Here is a 21,855-nt window from a genome sequence, read left to right as displayed (position 1 = left end):
ACGTAACACTCGTTACACTGGCATCCTGCACAGGCAGTCTCTTGGTGGAAGAGCAAAAGAAGGTCTATTGTTAGTGGGTTTCAGCTGCTTTGTAAAATATTGGCTTACTGGTCTGTCCTCCCAGAACATTAAAATAAAATCCCAAACAAAACCAACTAACCAACTGAACAAAAAAATTTTAAAAACCCACCACAAACAAAAAAACCCAAACATCAAAACAAAGCAAAATGGACAAAACCCACAAGAGAGAGAAGAAAGAAAAACCCACCTCATTCTGAGCTTTCCCCTCCTCCCTAAAGGCAGGCAGAGAAGTAGGATACTTTGTCCTTACGCTTCTGTGTTCTTCGGCTTTTATGCCACTAACAGTGTGTGAACATACAAGCTGGATAACTTATAGGACCCAGATACATGATCTAATTGAAGAGAATATCACTAGTGGACACACTTTTCTTTTACACAGAAACTGATGTTGATATACTGAAACTGATATTAATATACTGAACATCTGTGGGAGATTTAATCCGCTCATCCTGTTATTCTAAAGGGAGCTTTATCCATGATTTATGATTTCTTCTTTAAACAAGCCTTATAAATATGCATAATATAGCGAAGAATAATTCAAAGTCCTTCTAGCAGCAAAAGTATGACTAGAAATAAATTTATCATTCAGATATTCAAAAAGACTTTTATAAATATTTTTTCAAATTTCAGAGCTTTCATAGCTGTGCAGAGAATAGTCTTGCCTCAAAACAGATTCCCAGGTCCTGCAAAAGCTCTCAACAGATGGATAAATTAAATGCTTAAAATATTTTAAAACCTTTTAGAACAAGAAAACATGTAATCCTTTCAGCATTTAGTAAGAGTAATAAAAGAAAAAAAAAACCACCCCACCACAAACAAAAACCTGAGAATTTCAAGATGCACAGAACTCTATACTATTGTAGGTCTAAGCTATTTTAAGCTTTGATCTCCAGAACAAACTAAATTATTTCACTGAGACACAGGGCATCAAAAATTCCCATCATAGCATGTCGGTAATGAAATCAGATCAACAAACTACCTGAAGTAAATATTAGCACTTAGTAGCATATTATAGTTTATTTTAATAAAGGTATAAGTAAAATCTGCTGATTTAATAATACGCCTTTAATATTGGTCAGCCCAAAGTCTTTGAGTACACAGAATGCCTCATTGCATGAAGTTGCTTGTACATAATCTTTAAGAAAATCTGTCAAGAAAAAAATCGAAGTAGAAAAATAAAAAACAACCAAAACCAGACTACCCAACCATCACAAAGCACAACTCCCTGTCCTGCCCATCCAAACTGGATTTGAAAGTCTGGTATAATGAGAGTACAGAAGAGAATGTGGAAACACCAGTAAGATGCTTAAGAAAAATAACGGAAATCATGATATTGTTCCACTATACATGAACGCATATGAGATCATTCACCCTGTAAATACATGAGCTCATACTTGTAAATTGTTAGCCATCTATTTGTACAAGGCAGGAAAGAAAGGGGAAAACCCATGGTATGATTTAGGTAACCACGTTATGGCTGGCAAATAACGGAGAGCAAACACTTCAAGCAATAAACAGTGATTAGTTGCTGAGCAATTCAGAATTTGAAATATGTTGTACGGTGCTGCAGAACACAAACTGAATATGAAATAGGAGAAAGTAAATAGCGGACTTGGGTACAGGAACAGATTAGCCCTGTGCAAATCTGTAAAGTCAATCTTCCTTCTACCTGTCCTTGGCAAGGCTTCAATAGAAGCATCTTGTTGAATTTAAGCACTACTTTCTCGGAGAGATTTGGACCAGGGGTGGAAGAGCAGTAAGTGATCAGAGGTGCTAACCCCATGATCCATGAGAAACAGTTGCACAAACAATGCCCATGAAATTAGGGAAAGACAAGGCTAGAGGCAGGGATAAGTTTTAAAAATATTGCCACAAAGAAAATGGAAATTAAATGTTGTGCAAAGCAATTGGAGATAAATTCTATTGTAAACGTAGAAAAAACAGTTGTATATGGCAGCAAGAAAAGCTTATGTTAGGTATAAGTGGAACTTTTTAGCTGTAGCTGTAGTTAAATACAGAAAGAGGCTACCTAGGAGCTTTGTTAAGACCAGCTTGGACAAACATCTGTCAGAAGTGGTTTAGACTTAGCTGATCCCACCCTGGGGTAAGCAGGTGAACTAGCCAGCTTTGACATCCGTCTTCTGAACCTATTTTATGATTTGCATGCAAAAACTGCGAGAATATTTAAAACATATAAAAGTCATGGTTCAAGTCAATCTATTCACAGGAATTTACAAACACAATTTTATTTAAGTCAGATAAACAAATAGGTACAACTACATAGCTCCGCTCCCTTGGTGGCGAACATTATTGCTATATGCAATGGTTCTCCAGATATTGGTGTCAGACTGCTCCGAACACGCCTAGCTGTTGGCAACTGCATGTCAGGCAGAGGAATACACAAGCTGTAATATGAACACTCCCTCAAAATCAGTTTTACAAACACTGTGGGCCTGACAGCAGTGTGATGGGGAATCAAGGCAGAGTTTTGACTGCGGCCAGATCTCGTATTTAATTCTGCACCAGCAGCACTGCTACATGCAATTAAAATACTACATTGCTGCTTGAAAGAAAACTCGGCTTCTTGTTGATATGTCATCTCAGCCAACAAATCGTCATTTAGAAGGCAAGTAAACCACAGAGTTATACTATTGTTCAAGCAGATACTTAAAAATATTTTTGCATGAATGTTTGTGAGTCTAGATACTCTGGTTTCTGAGGACGACCGTTAACAGTCTCTCTGTTAAAATAAGACAACATCATTAAGAACTGCTAGCCTTCTACTCAAAAATACGATCTCAGCTATTCTCCTCCAGAAATACAGAGAGTTTTAAGGATTAGCTTACCATAAAATAGATTTAAACTTTGATTTTTAAATTATCATGATTATCCCTTTTCTATTCCACAGTCCAAAAATCAGAGGTTCTCAGGAGTGTCTTGTATAAAATACTTTTATAGATAATATTTAAAAGCACAGATACTAGGGAGTAGTAGAGTTACAGCTTATTTGTAGAACTGAGTCCAGGCCTCTCACTATTTGGATACTGCTCTAATGTGACTGATTAGATTGCTTATTCACATCGACTAATAAAATCAGAGGAGGGTAACACCAGAATAATCAGATAAGCAGAAAAGTAAGGTAATCAAGCCCCAGACAGAGTATTACACTTCAGTTCTAATTAAGTGCTAAAACCTTTCGTAAGCAGACTGCCTGTTAATGTGATATATTATACAAACTTTAAACTCGTATACCTGTCAATAATTAACACCTACTGCTAAGATGTATGTTCTATTGCCTGAAATATTGTTTGCTTCTAGACCCAATATTTATTAGTATTTGTTATTTTTGACAGTTACTGAAATCTCATTAAAAGCACTTGAACAGAAGTGCTCTAAGCATTAGCAGGTTGCTATTTTAAGATAGGAAATACTTACGACTATCTTACTTTTATTCAGGATTACAAGATACTTACTTCAGTTTTAATAATTACCCAAAGCATTTTGGTCCAGATTCTTGAAGATGTTAAGGCCTTTTTTTTTTTTTTCCTCTGGTAGGAATAAGCATCCATCAGGGGTCTGTTCTTCTTTGCAAGATAGCATCATTTGATATTCTTAGGCAATTGGATTTTTTAATGCAAATGTGAAAATTAATGGCTATTTTAAGGGCAACTTTCATTTATTATTTGCTTAATATTTGTACTGTTTAAGTGCCCATCTCCGTGAATCATTATTTCTACATGCTGCCTATCTGTGCTGGTTTTGGCTGGGATAGAATTAATTTTCTTTATAGGAGCTAGTATGGGGCTATGTCTTGGATTTGTGCTGAAAACAGTGTTGCCGATGGGAAGGAGTGATTGAATTCCTTGTTTTGCTTTGCTTGCGTGCGCGGCTTTTGATTTACCTATTAAACTGTCTTCATCTCAACTCACGAGATTTCGCACTTTTACTCTTCCGCTTCTCTCCCCCATCCCGCCGGGGGGGAGTGAGCGAGTGGCTGGGCGGTGCTCAGTTGCCGGCTGGGGTTAAACCACGACACCATCTATCTATGAGACTTGGGAAAATATGAGTTTTGGCAAAAATTTTCAGGGAAAGTTTTGGGAGGAGGTTCTGTGGGTTTTAAAAATCATTCTACATCATTGAACTGCTGCTTCAAAATTTTGTCTTAGGAACTAGCTTACCATGAAAGAATTATATTCAAATAGCACAAATTCTGCAAAGTTCAATATCAGCACTTTAACACAACCTGGTAGAGGGGAAAAAATGAAGCAAGCCAAAACCACAATATCTAGGAAAGGACAGAGGTTTGGGGGCAAAATGTAGCTGAAGAGATAGCTTTCCAAGTTGTAGTCGATTTGAAGAGTTTTATGTGTTACAATATTTTGAGATTTACTAAAATCACAAATTTACTCATCAAGCTTGTCTTTAAAAAAAAAAAATGTAAGACAAATTAAGGTTTCTGTTTTATACCTTTAATGAGCATTGGAATAAGACTATTTCTTCAAATTAAAAAAAAACATTTCAATATTTTCTCAGTTATTTTTATATATCTGCTTTTGCTTGAGAAAAGATACACACATCAGTAAGAGGAAAGGCTATCCATTTGGTCCAGAAAGAACCATATCCTATAATTCTTAAGAATCAGGTAGCACCACTATTCAAAGTTAACTGTCCCCCCTTGGACTTTCCAAGGGCTGCTCTTGATAAAAAACTCCAATTTAGTTTGAAGAATGCTCCATGGTTTGACCTGAAATTCACCTTCTAGCATCATTTTGACATCAGCTTTCAAAATAAAGGGAAAGAAGAAGAGACAGTATTTTCTCAGTTAAAAATAAGCTCTTTTAAGGATTTAAGTCCCTTGAAGTCACAATGGCTAAAAATTTGGAACAGAAAAGTATTTTGTTATAAATGGTCCTTGCTATTGCTTCCAACTAACACAGGAGACACTGCTTTCCAGAGCCAGTGGCAATGATAGCTGTCCCCAAAACAGTCTCTATGAGTATTCACTGTAGTAATAACTACACAGCTACAAATGGTAAACACACTCATGGCTAACTTATGAAACATATTAAATAATCACTGTAAGTAAGCATTTTAAGCCTCATTCTAGTAACACTGTAATGACAAATCATGTGAGTGAAGTTAGCATTATGTCTTTGACCTTTCATACTTTGGTTCAGCGAGCTATTGAAAGGCAAATTATCCAAGGCCAGATTACGTCATTAATTTTAACCTGCTTACTGATGTCAGCAGGGCTAACTTTAAATCCATGTGTTTCTGATTAAATTACTTCCCCTTAGGCATATATAAAGTTCGCCATATTTAATATTTTGCTAGCTGATGAAAAATTGCTGGGAGCAAGAACTACAAATGGATCCAAACAGTGCCCGGTATGATGAAGAGCTCATCCCATGTGAACATTTGCCTTTTATTCCATAGAGTTTTCTAGCAAAAATTATTAACAATCTTAAAAATGAAAGCTCTCAAATTGGAAAAATCATTACTTTCTGTCATCAATACACAAAATACACAGCATTTTCTGGGACAATGTAATATCCTTCACTAGCCTAAAAATCATGACAGCATTCTAGGAGAAATTAATTACTTTCAAAAAGATGAAGCAAATCTTTTGGATTTGAGTTGCTTACTCTGATTGTTTTGCAGAGCTTCAAAACTACTTCCTATTAATTCACTTAAAATAAGAGCTGACAAACAGGCGGACTGGAAGCCAAGACAATCAGCTTTACCCTAGACATTGAAGAATAAGCAGCAAAATAATTAAATAAAACCCCAGAACTTACTGTTTTAAAATAAAGCTGAGTTGTTTCTTTTTTTCCCCATTTGTAAGTATTGCGATAAAGCACAGGAATCCTTTTTACCTAAAATAAGCCAAACGAGTCTTGCTGAGAAGGCAGCAGTGTTCACAAGAGCGGAAGTCAGCACTGTAACTAGCGCTACTTTAGAAGATGCTGCTGCTGAAGTCGCCAGCAGCAGTATTTCACGGAGAAGGCACTGCTATAAAATCATGTAGTTCTGCTCACCCTTTACCCAGAAAACCCTATGCCAGTTAGAGCAAGATAAGTAAGTACACGTGGGTGTTATCTCTTTAGGAGCCCACGTGCTAAATTCACAAAGTAGAAGTTTTTACATCTGAAGAACAATTTTGGTTTTTCCCTTTTTCCTTTCCTCGTGCTCTTCAAGTCTAGTAGGCTCCAGTCCCACTCTGCACGATGGCAGCTACAGTGTCAGCAAATGCAGGTATTGTCCTTTCCTCCAGAAAGGATTCAGGATGGAAAGGAGTAGGTCAGCAGCAGCACTGCTGTTCTCTGCCAGCAAACCACAGCGCTCTAACTTGTGGGGACACCAGTGAAACTTGCCGCTGTCTGCTCTTTGGACACACGATGATCAGCTGTCATTCCTGTCACATTATGTTTCATATGCTTCTCATTCAGTTTCTCAGTGATTCAGTTACTCTCTTCTGGTAGAGAAGAAAGCAGAGGCACCTCCCAGCACCACAACCAAGCCCTATATGAGGATACCTACTTGGTAAAATCTACAGTAATGTATAGCTGAATTCATTCCAAGACCTGTTTCAAAAATAGGCAAGAGCATTGAGTGCATCTATTCATGAAGCACCTTTGGAGGAATTGGCAGCATTTATCTGTAGTACTCCAGGATCAGGAATTCACCTCTGTGTGCCCCAGGGACCTATTTCTTGGGTTTGCTGTGCACCTGCTGTAGCTTTTGGGACATTAGATCAGATATTTTTTCACTTCATTTCTTTCCTCAATTAAGCTAATAGCGAGTTTTGCTTAGAACTGCTGGCACAAGGTATAATTACGATGACAAAACAATTTTAGAAAGTTACTGTAGCTGTATTGTATGTGGTTAGCAAATTAGTTATCTCGCAAATCAGAGTGCCCACCAACTATTTCTGGATTGCCCATAGTAATTACCATTTTGTTCTTGCAGCGATTTTTTCCAAATATAGAACTTTGTCACTGGTGTCCTAATTATTAACATTGGGGGGTAAAATGTGTGTTTCCTCCTGATTTATCATAGGAAATAACAAGTACTGAAAGTGTGAAAAGAAATAACTACCGATAATGGCAACTATACAGCCATAACAGCTTTCACTGTCTCGTTAAGTAACAACTGAAAGATTCTTTTGGACATTCTTAATTCAGTTGTGTGAATGTGATATGTTGAAATGTTCAATACTTGCACAAAAGTACAGTAGTCCCAAGGAACCAACTATGTCGCAAATCTTCACAGGCCAAGTCTCATCTGGAGCAAAGCAAAATCATTAACAGCTTTCCAGTCTAATTTGTATTTTGTCTTTTTACTATTTGAAATTCTATGACCTGTGCTGCTCGGTTCCTCCTCACTAGTTTCCAAATACAGCTCTGATGCTAAGTAGGTTCATTTACAAAAGGTGCTCTCCTTATCTAAAACCTAAAATGCGTGCATTTGGTATAGACAGCGTGAAATCCTCATCGGTGTGTTTAAACCTGTTCAGCATCTGTGAGCAGATCTATAACATCCTTTTTGGTATTCATCCTGGATTATTATATAGATATACAGATTCTCAGGATTTGCCTCAGGACACAGACAATGTACGTGGTTGAAGAGTTACGCTATGGAAGTCCATTGCCAACAGGATATTCAGGATTCAATCAATGGGGAGAATACTAAAATCTGAGGCAATTTTAGGGCCTGATTTTCACAAAAGCAGTTGATCTTTCTTAGAACAACTTAGCCATTGAAAGATGAGAAACAATTTGCTTTTTGAACAATGGTATAGTGAAGTCCTAAGAACAAGGGCTGTTCTCCTTTTGTATTTAGCGAGGACCTGCATACAAAGGATGCTATTATTAATAGCCAGAATTATAACAGTTGCAGACAACTAGAAATTCTGTGTTGGAATAATTTTGTGATAGAAAACTTCCTTTATGCAAAAATCACATATCTTTGGCCAGAAAAATTTCCATTTGCTGTCAAAACACACAAACCCCAATTTACATTAGGCTATTCATTTAATTTCTCCCAAAATGTATCTTGTCCCCTGAAAAATCTCTTTCAAGGAAGTTGGTTGGGGTTTTTTTGTTTGTCGCTTGGTTTGTTTGGGACTAAACAAACAAATAAACCACCACCCAACCAAAAGACAAATTTCTGTTCCAATTTGGAAGATGCAAAATTATTTTTCAGCAAAAGATTTCCCTTTCCTGACCAGTTCTGACAATTATACAATTACTTCCCTCCCAGAAAACAGGTATATAGCATTTCCGTTCTTGGATTTCTTGACCATGGTAAGAGTCACAGGAATTATATTAAGGACAAAAAGCTTTTGACTCTAACCTACCCATCTACCCTGGTCTAACCATGAAAACAAAAAGGAAAATTTATCCCTGCTATTTCCAAATACAATTCTGAATGTCCATAGAGATTCTAACAGCTCAGCCAAGCAGAAACAGTGTTAGATTTCTTCCCAAGTTTATTAATTTCAAAATGTTTCTCAGGGAGTTCAATACTCTGACTAGCTTTTCTTTATTCAAATATCATCATTTGCAATCCAGTAAAAGCTCTGTTGAACTTTTAGTTCATCATTTGGAATACAATTCTTAAACAAAAATGTGCCCTTCATTTGAAAAATTTATTGTACCTTTGAAAACAGAAGACTGGACTAGAACTTATATATTGGTTGTCTTTTATCACAAAAATCCATTAACCTATTTAGAACTACTTGCTTGAAATAACATATTCTTTAAGATAAACAAGCATAGAGAGAAAAAACTTTATTAGCAGAGGCTGAATTTCAAAATAAAATCATCTCCTATTACCGATCTAGATTGCACATTTGGAAAATGTTTATATATTTCATAATAACAGATACATCTCTGTCATAATGATAACTTTACAAAAGTTATGTTCCAGTAAGAATTTCTGTGCACTATCTGAAAGATTCAATTCTTCCTTAGAAACAGATTGTGACTTCAATAAGCTGCTTCAAACTTAGTGCATCACTCAACCTGCTAGAAGTTATCTAAAATCTGTAACTGGGTTCCATGACATAAAAGAAATTACTGTTTACTGTTACTCTATTTTCTCGTAAAGGTTTGCAAGTCTGCTGAATCTCTGCTTATGGACTGAATTCTCTAACACAGAACAGAAAACAGAGGTTTTATGCCATTTATTATAAGGTTATTTTAAATAAATTACCTATTTATCCTGTGGCAAGGATATTCCATTGCTCTTTGACATTACCTGTGTAAAACAAACCAACCAACCAGCCGTATAGAATCTACAGAAATGCCTTTGTTGGTTAAAAAAAAGAAAAAAAAGACAGAAAAAATTGGTTTCTAAAAACTAAGAATTACTTCTCTAATTAAAAAAAGTTAGGAACCTCAGAATCTCTTTCAATACTGCCTCTAAATCTCTCTCTATTCTTCAGTAGCTTTTCAACAGCAGAATATGTGTATACATACATGTATAAAGGTATTGGATATACATACATCTAATCCTATTTCTCTATCTAGGATTTATATATATGCGCATATGCATACACACTCGTGTGTGTATGTATGTATATACAACTGCATCTTCAGCTCTAGAAAGTTCCTTTGTGCCCTTTCAGTGGTTCAGATCAATCTCATGACGAGCTCACATAGTCGAGCAGCGACTTCCCTGGCACAGCGAACGCTGAGATGGCCCTGAATCAGCATGGGATACACACAGTAAGAGCAAGGCTGAAACATGGAGCTGGTGTAACTTATGTGCCGGGAAGCTGGTAAGAAGGATGCTGACTGTACTGCAGCGTTACACGGCAACTATTGTCATAGCTTTGGATAGTTCTATAGACAAATTTAAGGTAGATTGTCATAGGACTATTCTAATTTAGTCTCTAATTTAGTACAAGACTGGCTATAGGTGTCATTAATGCAAGTGTCACTCTGGCTTCCAAGCAAAACTGTAGGTGAGGTCTGTAAAGCTTAGCTGGACTGTGTGTGCAATTACACACACACTTGCATTTATTCTGTAGTACACTTTCCATAACAAAACCAGATTTTTAAGACTAACAATAATAGCTCTGTATTTGATGCCTTCGTAATTATTCTCAATTAACCTAGTCAGGCCCAAACACTTGTCCACATGCTGGTGGGAATGGCAAGTGCCAGAGAATTGGCTAAGCGGCATAATAGAGGATTTCTTCCTTTAACATGTCTGACTATTTCTAGCAGTTCTGTGCCTCAGCAGATGATAAGATTAGCAAATTCAATAGAAAATTCTCTAACACTGTCAAGGGGAAAAAACCTAATTATAACAGCAAAAGGGGTCAGAACAGATCTTGTACAAAGAGCAAGAATGCCTCTCCTCGCTCCTCCCCCAGGGAACACTAAGACCTATCAGTATCTGAAAGAACATGATTTTGGGCAAAGCAAATTGCAGCCAACTGGATGCCAGGGCAAGTCCGCCTCCCTCCCTGTCTCTGCTTCATTCTCTGAAAGTCCCTTTTTTTCCTGCGGGGAATGGACACAGGAACTCAAACCCCCAAACAATCTGCCTGCCAAGAAGAACCGAGTGTAATCTCGACACGGGAAACACATTTTGTTAACGTTGCAATAGGACTGCAAATCACATCTCAATGTGATATGATCAATAATGACATCATACAGTAAATGTATTATAGTAATTGGCACAACTCCCTTGGCAGTTTGATTTCGTAACCTTTTCAAGACATTGGCAGTTTGGCCAAAGCCCTCCCCCATCATTCTGCAGCAGTCACCATTAAACTAATACTCTGCGGCTGTTTTCGGCCAGCTCTTCTCTGCTGCACCAGAGTACACGTGTCTGAGGATTTTTTTCATAGCTCTGGTGCTAAGACACTCTCTAATTAATGCAGCTCTGCATCAAACTATCAAACTGCTTCCTTTTCAGCATTCCAGTTTTCAGGCATCTGGTGGAGCATTGCAGTTTTTGTTCTATAATGGTAAATCTAGGATGTGTACTGCACTTGGCATACCTGCAACATCTGGGGGACTTTGACCTGGTTTCATTGTGCAGGTCCATGGGGGTATTCACTGTTCACAGTACACAACTGCTTTGTTACCTCATATCAGATATGGTACATATTTTACAAAGAACATACTATACAAGTGCTTACTGATTTAGCACAGCACACATTCGTAGATTCTTAATTCTGCTGATGTGCCCATTTCTTCATAACTGCTTTCTTCCATTTTCACTATATTGAAGCTATTTCCACTTACTTTGAAATTTTAACCTGCCTAGTCTTTTTCCACCTCCATAGGAGACAGAAGATAATTGTGTCTCCTTCATAAAGGAGAAATCAATAACACCGTGCCATTCCAGATGGATGCATGGTGGCAATCTTCAAGAACGTGTTATACAGCGGTAATTTAACAGTCTCCCTTGGCAAGTTATTGCAGTGCTTTCCTGTTGTTCCTTAGAGCTTTTCCCAATGCCTAACAAACTACTTTTGTTATCATTAAAGCACCCTGCTCGTTATTTGTACACAAAGAGGGGAGAGTTTGATCCTTCTTACCTTTCACTTATCTGAAAACTGTAGTGCCAGAGTCTGAATTGTCTTTTTGTCTCTGGACAGAATCAGCATCGAGTCCTGCAACCTTTCCTCACAGGACATTTTCTAGAAGCGATGGTTCTCAACATCAGTCTGTTCTGGTCCCCTCTTATCGGGTTCTTGTATTGTCTACTCCTATGGGGCACAGAAAATACCTAAAGCCCTGTAAGAGCAGAGGAGGAGAAATAATTCTAATGTCTTCTAAACAGTATTGCAGCTTCTACACAGCCTTTGCCTTTCTCAACCGCACAACATCGTAGATTCCTATTCAACTCATTAACCACTGTAAACCTCAGTCCCTCTGCACAAGTACCATCAACCAGCCAGTTATTCCTTTCTCTGTAGGTGTGCAGCCAGTTATTCCTGCTTACAGGCTCGGGAGGGGAAGCAAAAGCAGCTGAGCAGAACAGTTCATGAAATTATTTCTACGCCAAATTTAAACTGCACATACACAGATTGTCTGTTAAAGCATTTCTGAAAGTTTACCCAACAGAAGTAAAAGATTTGCTCACTGTCTTAACCTACTGAACAGCTTTTGTCTGATCATACCAGAAATTACATCACAGTGGACAGAAATGAAATTTTCACCCCAAAACATTATGATCACAGAAAAAGGTGGCACATCAGTAAAAATCATTTCATGCTTGCAGCATAGCAATGACACCTGTTCCCTCAAGCTACTAATGAAAGCAGCTTTTAAGGTACTGGTATTTTGTAAAATACTATTTGGTGAGTCACTCAAGACAAGACTTTCACAGTGACTACATGGCACGTTATAAAGCTCTCTTGCCAGCTGTGGTTTGACATTTCTAAGCAATGGACAGCAATACAGCAATTTCTCAAATCTGTATCCCTACTATTCATTCTCCTTTCCTATGGTACTAACTCTTCAGCGGTGCTGATACCTCATTTGCATGGCTACAGCTTGAACTGACAGAAACTCAGGTAGGTACAAATATAGATGTATTTTTTTAAGCCAGTTCGATGTCATAGTCCAGATGCTAGACATGGCAGTCCAAGTCACACTAGGACAACTAAAGAGGTGATGTGAGGACCTAGAAAGGAGCGAGAGGCAGTAACATCAAAGGGCAGCGTTGCTGCCAAACCCTGTGTAACATCAAACCACAGCCATAGAGAGACACTGGCACCGGTGACGGAGATGGTTCCACCTTGCCTTACAGCTCACCAGCAGTGGTAGCAGCACTGTCGGGCTGGAGTATGAACTAGGAATGCAAAACTGAAACAACCTATGGTAGAAATATCCTTCTCTTATTTTTAAAAATATTCAGTAATTCTGTAGAAGGGAGAAGAAGGGATGTTTAGGGATTTATTTTTAAACCAAAGGTTATCCCAGTGATACCATTTGCATTGCAGCCCTGTGGCTATACTGGCATAATTGAAGGTTGGTAGCCTGTGGCTCCAGGATGGAAAGCAGCTGTCAAGAGAAGGAACATCTGGACGGCCTGCAGCTACCCCAGGCATGCCGTGGTGCTGCACCCCAGTGCTGGAGCGCACCATCCTCAGAGCTGCAGAGCTCAGCAGTATCTCCACATGAGCTGGTGTGACAAACCACTGTGTTAGTTTGAATGACCTTTGAAGTCAGAGTACAGACAATAGCTTTTAGGTCTCATTTCATACAACACTGAAAGTCTCCAATCTTAACAGAAGAGTACAAGCTATAATAAGTAAAGAACAGGCATTAGACTAAGTCAAAAACAGTCTACCTTTGCTGTGGACACCACCGGTACGTCAGCCTTGCCTGTTTTAACATCAGCTTGGCCCGCGTATTCCTTCACAAGTTACAATTGTTGTTGATAATATCTGATGTTACTTTCTCATATCTTGACCGAACTCAGTGTTTCACTGTAGTGTGCTTGGCTTAATGCTCCCATGTCATTACATTTAGGGACACATTTACACTCGTGTCCTACTGCTTTCCACTGACACATTCCTAGCATTATCATCTCTTAAAACTTTAGCTATGTACTTTCTTTCATTAATCCAAGATTAGCGGTTCTTTTACCTATGACAATAATCTATGGTATAAATTTGTTCTCTTCAGGCTGATTGTAGGGGGACAAGTGCAGAAGGAGATCAGTTATAAATCAGTCAGGCAGAGAATATTCAAGAGTGCATTTTCAGCAACACTGTTTGATTAGGCTGAAAAATTCACTAGGAAGAAATAAAGCCTAAAGAAAAAAAGAAAGAAAACCTCCCAAAAATCAAGCTTACTAATTAACGGCAAATAAGGAAACAATTGCAGATAAATGCGTAATAACAACCTATGTTAGTCTTCAAAATATCATAAAACAGTTATTGTTTATATTTTGGCAATACTCAGTCCTAATGAGGATTAAGAAATCATTATTCAAGACATCACATGAGCACAAACAAACATACTCTGCACTGTGGCACAGGACAAAAAAGGATTCAAGATACAAGGATGGGAGCCAGGAAAACATTTCACAGTGGTCTGAAAAGGTCCAGACTGTTTGTTCACTGCCTGTCCTAACCTCTCAGTAAGAACAGTGTGGAAAAGCAAGGAAAAAGGTGTGTGGCAAAGGGCCCAAGGAAATGAACAGCAAGCACAGGAAAAGGGAAATGCATGGATTCTATATGTTACAAAGTGTTAGATGCGGTCTCTAGATTGTTCCTCTTAGCACAGCTCTGTTTAGACAGTTTGCATGCATTGTTTTCCAGTAACCTTCGTTTTAAGGCATCTACAGTATGGGGTACTCAAAGTACACTTTGGACATGCTATGGAGTGAAAAAGCAGGTGTGTGTTCTAAGGATTATACAATACACTTCATACACACAAAAATCAAGAATTTTAAAATAGAAAATAGAGAAAGCATTCAGATATGTTGCCTTCTAACTGGATATGTAGTAATAAACAGAAATACATATTTTTCTTGGAAAATGGATGTTGTCAGTATGATTTCAGAAACAGACTACAGCGTAATGCCTTTATTGATATTAATCCTTCAGGAAGAGAACCGTGAAGTCTGCAGGCTCCCTGACTACAGAAGAATTTTACCTGTGAAAGAAAATACAATTGCATGTGCTCTGCCAAAGTGTAGGACATCTGTCATGGGCATTTAGACTTTTCTGAATGAAAACGTATCACTTCCTTCTCCAGAATCGATAGACTGGCATGAAGCAACTTGTCCAAGAACATGCAGAGAAAGTTTACAGGTCAGTTTAGAAGTGAACCAGATCTCCTGAGATCCAGAGGACCAGCTTCCCTATAAAATGCTGCATATTGAGCTTCATGGAAAGTAGCACGCGCTCTTGGCTCTGATGGCATTAACATTTACAGACATTCAGCATTTGGCACAATCAAGCTCCATGTCAGTTTTGCCAACTAGCATTTTTGAGATACACACCTGGAAAGAAAGATGTTCTTTATTTCTTATCTGACAGCACACTGCATCATACTTTCCATTAAGGCTGATGAAAGAGAGAGAGCCTGTAAGAACATATCTGTGCTTCATATTATTGACAGTGACGCTTTTTTAACATTTTTAAATGAAAATCCAGTTTAATGGAAAATTTACTGGTTGAGAAAAAATAATCTCTACCTACCTTCAAGAGAAGAAACTTTTCTTGAGCTTTAACTATACACTTTTATAATTGTTACACTTTTTAGTCTTTGAAATAGGGAGCAGAGTTAGCTTTCTCTGAAACTCCACGATTTGCAAGAGCATCTGATGGAAGTCATGCACCTCACTAAGCTCACCATCTACTTGCTTTCTACTATGATTAAACTCCCCGAGCATTCAAGGTGGAACAGGATTTTTTCTAAGAAGAAAATGTGAGAGATCATTACATCTGTGCAGCTTGAATGACACTGCTCTGGTCAGCATGGGATCCAGTGGAAAGGAAAGTTGGAGACTGACTGGATCTCTGAACTGGACCTCGATATATGTTCATTAGCAATACATGTTGTTATTACATTTAAGGGGATATTCTGTTTCCTGTGTACTGTGCCTACCATGGCTGTGTCTGTCTGTCAGCTACGAGGACAATTACTGGGGTCACTGCCATTTGCAGAACATCATTTTCCCTTGTCTCTCGCAGTGTCTATGTATGTTTATTTCAATAAGAGTCATCTAGGATGAAAGTAAACAGCATTTTCTGTTTTATGTAGCAGAAACAGAGCAGTTATAAGAATGAAACTGTCATAAATCGAAGTGTTTAGTAGCAAAGCAGCAGCTGGGGAAATATGCATATGCACACACACAAATATTCAATTCCGAATACAAAAAGGTTCTTCTTTAGCAAGTGAGAAAAATGCTGAGCTAGGTTGAACTGATCAGCAGCAGTTGATATTGAATTGATCTGAATAGGAGTTTTGTGCAAATTGGAGATACTGAAAATATTGAAATAAAAGTGTTGGGGTGAGAATACATTTTGCTTAATTATACTGAGACACTTTTGTAACAAAGAACATTTTTTTGCGGATAAATCTTAGAGCACGGACTGCAAGGACATAAGGGAGAAACATTCTAAAGAGATTATTTTTCTAGCCAAAGAAAACAACAGTGATCTTTACTTCTGCCTGTTTTATAGGCACATATCAGGACAGATCTTGACAAACAAGCATCCCAAACAAATTTGATCAAGTGTACCAGAGCAAAGGGACACTGCATGGTGCAAATGTATTGCATTGACCAGCACAGGGATCCTTTTTGTCTTGTTTTTCAATCAGCTGCAGAAACTATGTTAACCGAAAATGCTGCCCAAGCCTGTCAGATGTCACCCAGAGGAGAAAAGGACATATCAAGACAAAGCCACTCATGCCTGTAGCCTTTTTAGTCAAACAACTGAATTCTTCTGAGATAAGTATCAGCGAGACAGGCTTTGGCAATTTATCCCTCGCATGCTCATATTGTGTAGAAACTGTGCTGAAAATTAGGTAAAAGCTACACAACCCCTCTGTACATGGTTTCAGCTTTGCACTGATAATAGTTATTAACTCCTCAGGCTATGCAGCATCTGACGGAGAGATGCTTACTACTGCCTCGCTGCCTTATATATTCGATACATGCTTCATAAGGCAACATCTGCTATGCCCCATGGATATACATACATGCATTTATATTAAGCTTTTAAGATATACAGCCTGGCTTGAAAATGCAATTAATTTACCACTCAAAGCACAAGTATATCTCATCATTTCAATCCTCCTTCTAAGTGCAGCCCCTACAAACTTTTTCTTTAGAGAGAAGGGAAAAAAAAAAAAACACAACTTATATGGATCAATGCAAACTTATCTGTTTCTTCAGCCAAAAAGGATTATAAAGTGTTTTCAAGCACATTGGCTATTAAATATTTCAATGATTGTTGATTTTTATCTGCAATATAAACTAGTCAGGAAATCCCTTACTTTCACACCAAAGCCTAGACACTTCTAGGCACTTGCCTAGACACTTCTATACAAAAATCCCTATTTTTTCCTATACATTTTCTCCTGGATGTATCTAAGGTTATAGTCTGACTGAAAGACTGCTAGGAGGAAGAGGAGAGTAATGACAAGAAGAGGAAATGTTTTCACATGCCAAACGTTCAAAGGTTAATCTAATCAGTGTTTCCTCAGTAGCGGGACACTTCAGCTTGCCCTTGTTAGGTTACCCTGGACATGCTGAGTTCACACTCAATCCTGCATGTCAAAAGAATAATTTTTAAGAAGTATCCACGTCACACACCACATCATTACTGATTCTTGAATATCCACTGACTCGCCTCACCACTTGCCATTTTTTATGCTTCTGCAGGCAGTGGTAAGTTCAGTTAATGGAGAATAAGCCAAGATATACACCTCCTGGCACTGAGCAGCTACTGTTTAAAAATAGGTCATAAAACATAAACATCAGTGTAATGTTTAGAATAAACATTGTTTCATGCTTTTCTTATTCTTCCTCCTGTTAGCCTTTCAACTTGAAAACAGTTTCCAAAAGCATTTCCAAAACCAGTATAAAAGACTAGAATGCTGTAAAAGTGTTCAGTAAACTGAGGGTCAATTATTTTCATCAGCTCTCACACGACACATTACATCCATCTACTCCATTTACATTGCACGCTGATTATCAACTGTTTTGGAAGGTACTGCAGTGAGGAAAAATGCAAACAGCAAGTATAAACAAAGGAAGTTGAAGAGCTGTAGGAAGAAGACAGTCTTAAGGGTATTTCAGAAAGCAAGCAGCTTTCTGCTCTCCATTTTGCTACACGCAGACACTCACATGGAGAAGTGAGGAAAATGGACACATCCAGCCAACAAGTTCTAGCTGAAGCCAAACACAGAGTCATAATCACAAGGACTGGACACCCACACATCTGAAGAATATTTTTGGTTGTCATAGTAAAACATTATTTAGATCTGGATTTTACAAACATTCTTCCACCACTAAACTCTGGAATACTGTTGGATTTGCTGCAAGGTTGGATGTTGTACTGGAGTTAGACAAATTCGTCAAAATAGACATAGGAAAGCAAACCAGTGGAATATCTGATGATTGAAACATGATCCAGAGCTCACGCAGATGCTGAATTTTGCCTCCATAGTTTTCACAATTTTAAGTTACTCTTATGAACTAACTCATTCCTTTACCTTTTGCAGCTTTCCTCAACTGCTAGACAACAATCTTGCGTTAGAACTTGTGTATTAAAAAGTCTGAAAAACAATGGTGTTTTCAACATTACATCAAAATATGTTGAAAAACATATGTTAGTTGTACTTCTATAATCAAAGTCTTCCTTATCTTCTAGACATTTCTTAAGCTAGATCAACACTAGCAATAACTTCAAAAATCTAGGAGTTCTATACAGTTGTATAAATGAACCTTAAGGAAGTTTCAGTTTTCTTTCAATGAATAATAAAACATATTTTTTTTTTTCCATCTGTTAACAATTTTACCAAACTATAGGAAGAGGAAAACATAAGGTGCCTCCTTTCTTCTACACTGTGCTAGCATATTAATGTTGTTTCCAGTGCACTATAGAGCTGTTGCATTTTCTTCTTTCTCCCATGTAGGGAGAAAGGAGCACTGGAGAAAGCTTCCTTGCCCACCTGTAGGTCTTGGCCAGAAGACCCAACAGCACCACGAGCACTGACGGCATTGAGTCCCCCATGGACTTCTCTGTTTGCCAAAGCAACCCGCGGGACAAGATCATAACCACATAGAGCACTCTCCTCACCCAATCAAAACAACTGAGATTTCTCCTAGGGCTGAGAAAAATCACTGAGAAAATCACTGAAAAATCACTGAGAAAAATCACACGCTGTTATTTCACCAACAATTGTTTGATTTTTAATACTTTAACCTCACAGCTGACGATATTGTTAGCGCTGCTTCGGTCAGCTTCTCCCAAGACACTTGTGGTCTCCACACAAAACAACTGTTTGTGGGAACAAGACCTTTTCTTGGATTAAGAACCCAGACATAAACAGCTTTTTTAAAAAATACACATAATGGTGTAGGATAACGCTATAAAACTATCTCAGCCAGAGCCAGGGCTCCCCCAAGAGCCCTAAAAGCTTAGATCAGAAGGATTTTGGTGCCTGGATCTTGAGAAGGAGAATTCTTAGGGCTTCAGTTTTCACAGCTCCCAGTCAGCTTGTCAGGCAGGCTCTTAAGAAATCAGCCAACCCATGCCTTCTCTCATTGTGCTAAAAGACTGCCAAGCAGGGGAGGGAAATAAGCTGACAGCAAACCAGAGCTACTGCCACAATTTACACATTTCCACAGAATGTGGAGATTTTTAATAATTATCACAAACATTTTTGCAATTAAAAAACACTGTTAGAAAATATTTCACCTGACCAAACTGAATAACAGAGCTCAGCATTACCTTTTTTAAAATGTGAAGGTCAGTTATGATAATGTTAGGACATGTAAGATCAGCTCCACATGTATTTCAGTTTTTACAGGCTCAGATCCTCCCACTTTTCCCACTGGCTCAGCCAGAAGTCAAATCCCACGCAGGAACCTTCTGCTGTTGTTCCCATCATTTGAAAAACCAAACCAAAACAAACAACCAAAACCCACAAACAACAAAACAGAAAAACCCAGACCACAACACTTCTTTATTTTCAATGTTGTACTATAATAAAAAGTGACACAATGCATGAGTGTACCCACCTTGTAGGTCAAAGTTGGAGAACCCGAATTCATCAGTAACAGTGACTGATGTCTAGCTAGTTTCCTAAACAACTAGAAAAATACAGTGTGATCTACAAGTATGTAAAAAAAGTCATTAACTATTAGCATTAACTATTCCCCGATGAAAAGTTTTCCAAAAATCTCGATTTTACAATAGGATTGTTGGATAGATAATTTATTCTGATGATGTAGTCTAATTCATTAATACCCATAGGATTCATTTAATACCTTGAAATAAACTGTGGAGAAACATTTTAAAAGATTACATTAATAGAAGACTCTGCCTTATTTTTCTAGGTAACAGTTGCCATAGATGCATATTTCATAAACACTAACTTTGTTCCTTTTAAGAAGTTTGGATGATATGAAACATCGCAAAATTATACCATATTTTTTAATACCCTTAAAAACAATGTCTTTGACTAAAAATGACAGAATCTAGGACATCTACCAGAACCTACTCTTGGAATTCTTAAATACTAGGGTATGATATTTAAAAATGGCAGATATTAAATAATTCGGTTTTTTTTTTTTAGAAAATTGCTGATATAAATCTAGACCTCTGCATCGTTAAATAGTGCACTTCAAATATAGCTTTATTTTACAAGAACCATTCATGTTTACATTTCTGTTTATAAGTATATGCAGCCATCATAATTCTTCATAAGCAAAGTGATGACATTTGTTAGAACATTGCAGGTAGTTCCTAAGATGTCCAATATCAGACTATCATAACAGTCTTTAAATATTATAGGAATACAGGAAGGTTCTGCTGAGATCATGAAACCAAGACGGTATCAACATTTGTTCAAGGGAGACTAATACTTATTTCAAAAGAACAGAAGATCTGCACCATGTGGTGCATACACTGCTCCTTAACGTTCTCTCATCAGCTAAAAATCTCGACAATTGGGAAACCAAACCACAAACACTTTGATGGTTTACAAGGCAGCTATTATAAAGCCAAACACCAAAGCAAATTTTTCTAGTATAGAGACACAGTACAAGCAAACAGAGTGCAAGCAAACAGCCTAAAATAAGGCATGTGAATTCAATTGTTTCCTACAGTCTTCCTTTTCCCATTAGAGGAATGGTTTAGATAAGTCAATGTAAGGAGTTTATGCACTTGAAAATACAACAGTAACACAGATGTATTACTTATAAATTAGATGACGCAATATTTTAGGAATAAAACAATGTACTTAATATCAGCTGCCTGAAAGCAAAACAAGAGAAGTATCACTTTGACCCTAGTTATTAATATGATTCATTATCAGAGTCACTTTTAAAATCTTACTATGTATTCTGGACTCCAGGACAGCTAGTCCAAGGAGGATCACGCCTTGGAAGAAAAAGACCACAAAGTTAGTAACTACACAATATTTGGGAAATACAATGCACTTTTTCAATATACTAGGTTATTTTTCAGAATGGGACGATTTCATTGCCCAGTCCTGTATTCTTATAGTTATTTTAAACACATTTAACTTCAGTAGTGGTAGTACAATTTGGAACTGGCTTTTAGACATCAGTCCTGTATGCACCTGTAGGTACACGACCGATCCTGTTACTATCTATCCCGCCATGTCTCATTTCCACGTGCAGAAAAACAAGCAAGTTGGGACCTATCTCCATTATCACGTTCATCATTGTTCACCACATTCATCATTAATGTAGCAAACATGCTACGTTAACTTAGCATACATTAGTATCGGTTCAGAGCTTTCATCACCTAGATGGAAATCTAAATTATTGCCTGTCTTCCTTCTATTTCAGTAAATACAAAGGCACCTGTCTGCCTTTCTCTGGAGGGGAGGAAGATATAAATGCATTCAGCTTTTCTAATCCTACATACTGTACAGTAGCAAGGATTTACCTTAAAATTTATCCAAGAGGCAACAACTGGTAGCAAATTTATGAACTAAGAATAGTTTGGCTTAAATGCTTCCATTTGCACTGAAGAGACGTTGCCATCTGAGGTTTCGGCCAATATTCTCTTTACCAGTCTCTCCATTA

Source organism: Ciconia boyciana, chromosome 8 (assembly GCF_034638445.1).
Source record: "Ciconia boyciana chromosome 8, ASM3463844v1, whole genome shotgun sequence".
NCBI classification, from domain to species: Eukaryota; Metazoa; Chordata; class Aves; order Ciconiiformes; family Ciconiidae; genus Ciconia; species Ciconia boyciana.
This window is presented reverse-complemented; position numbering follows the sequence as displayed.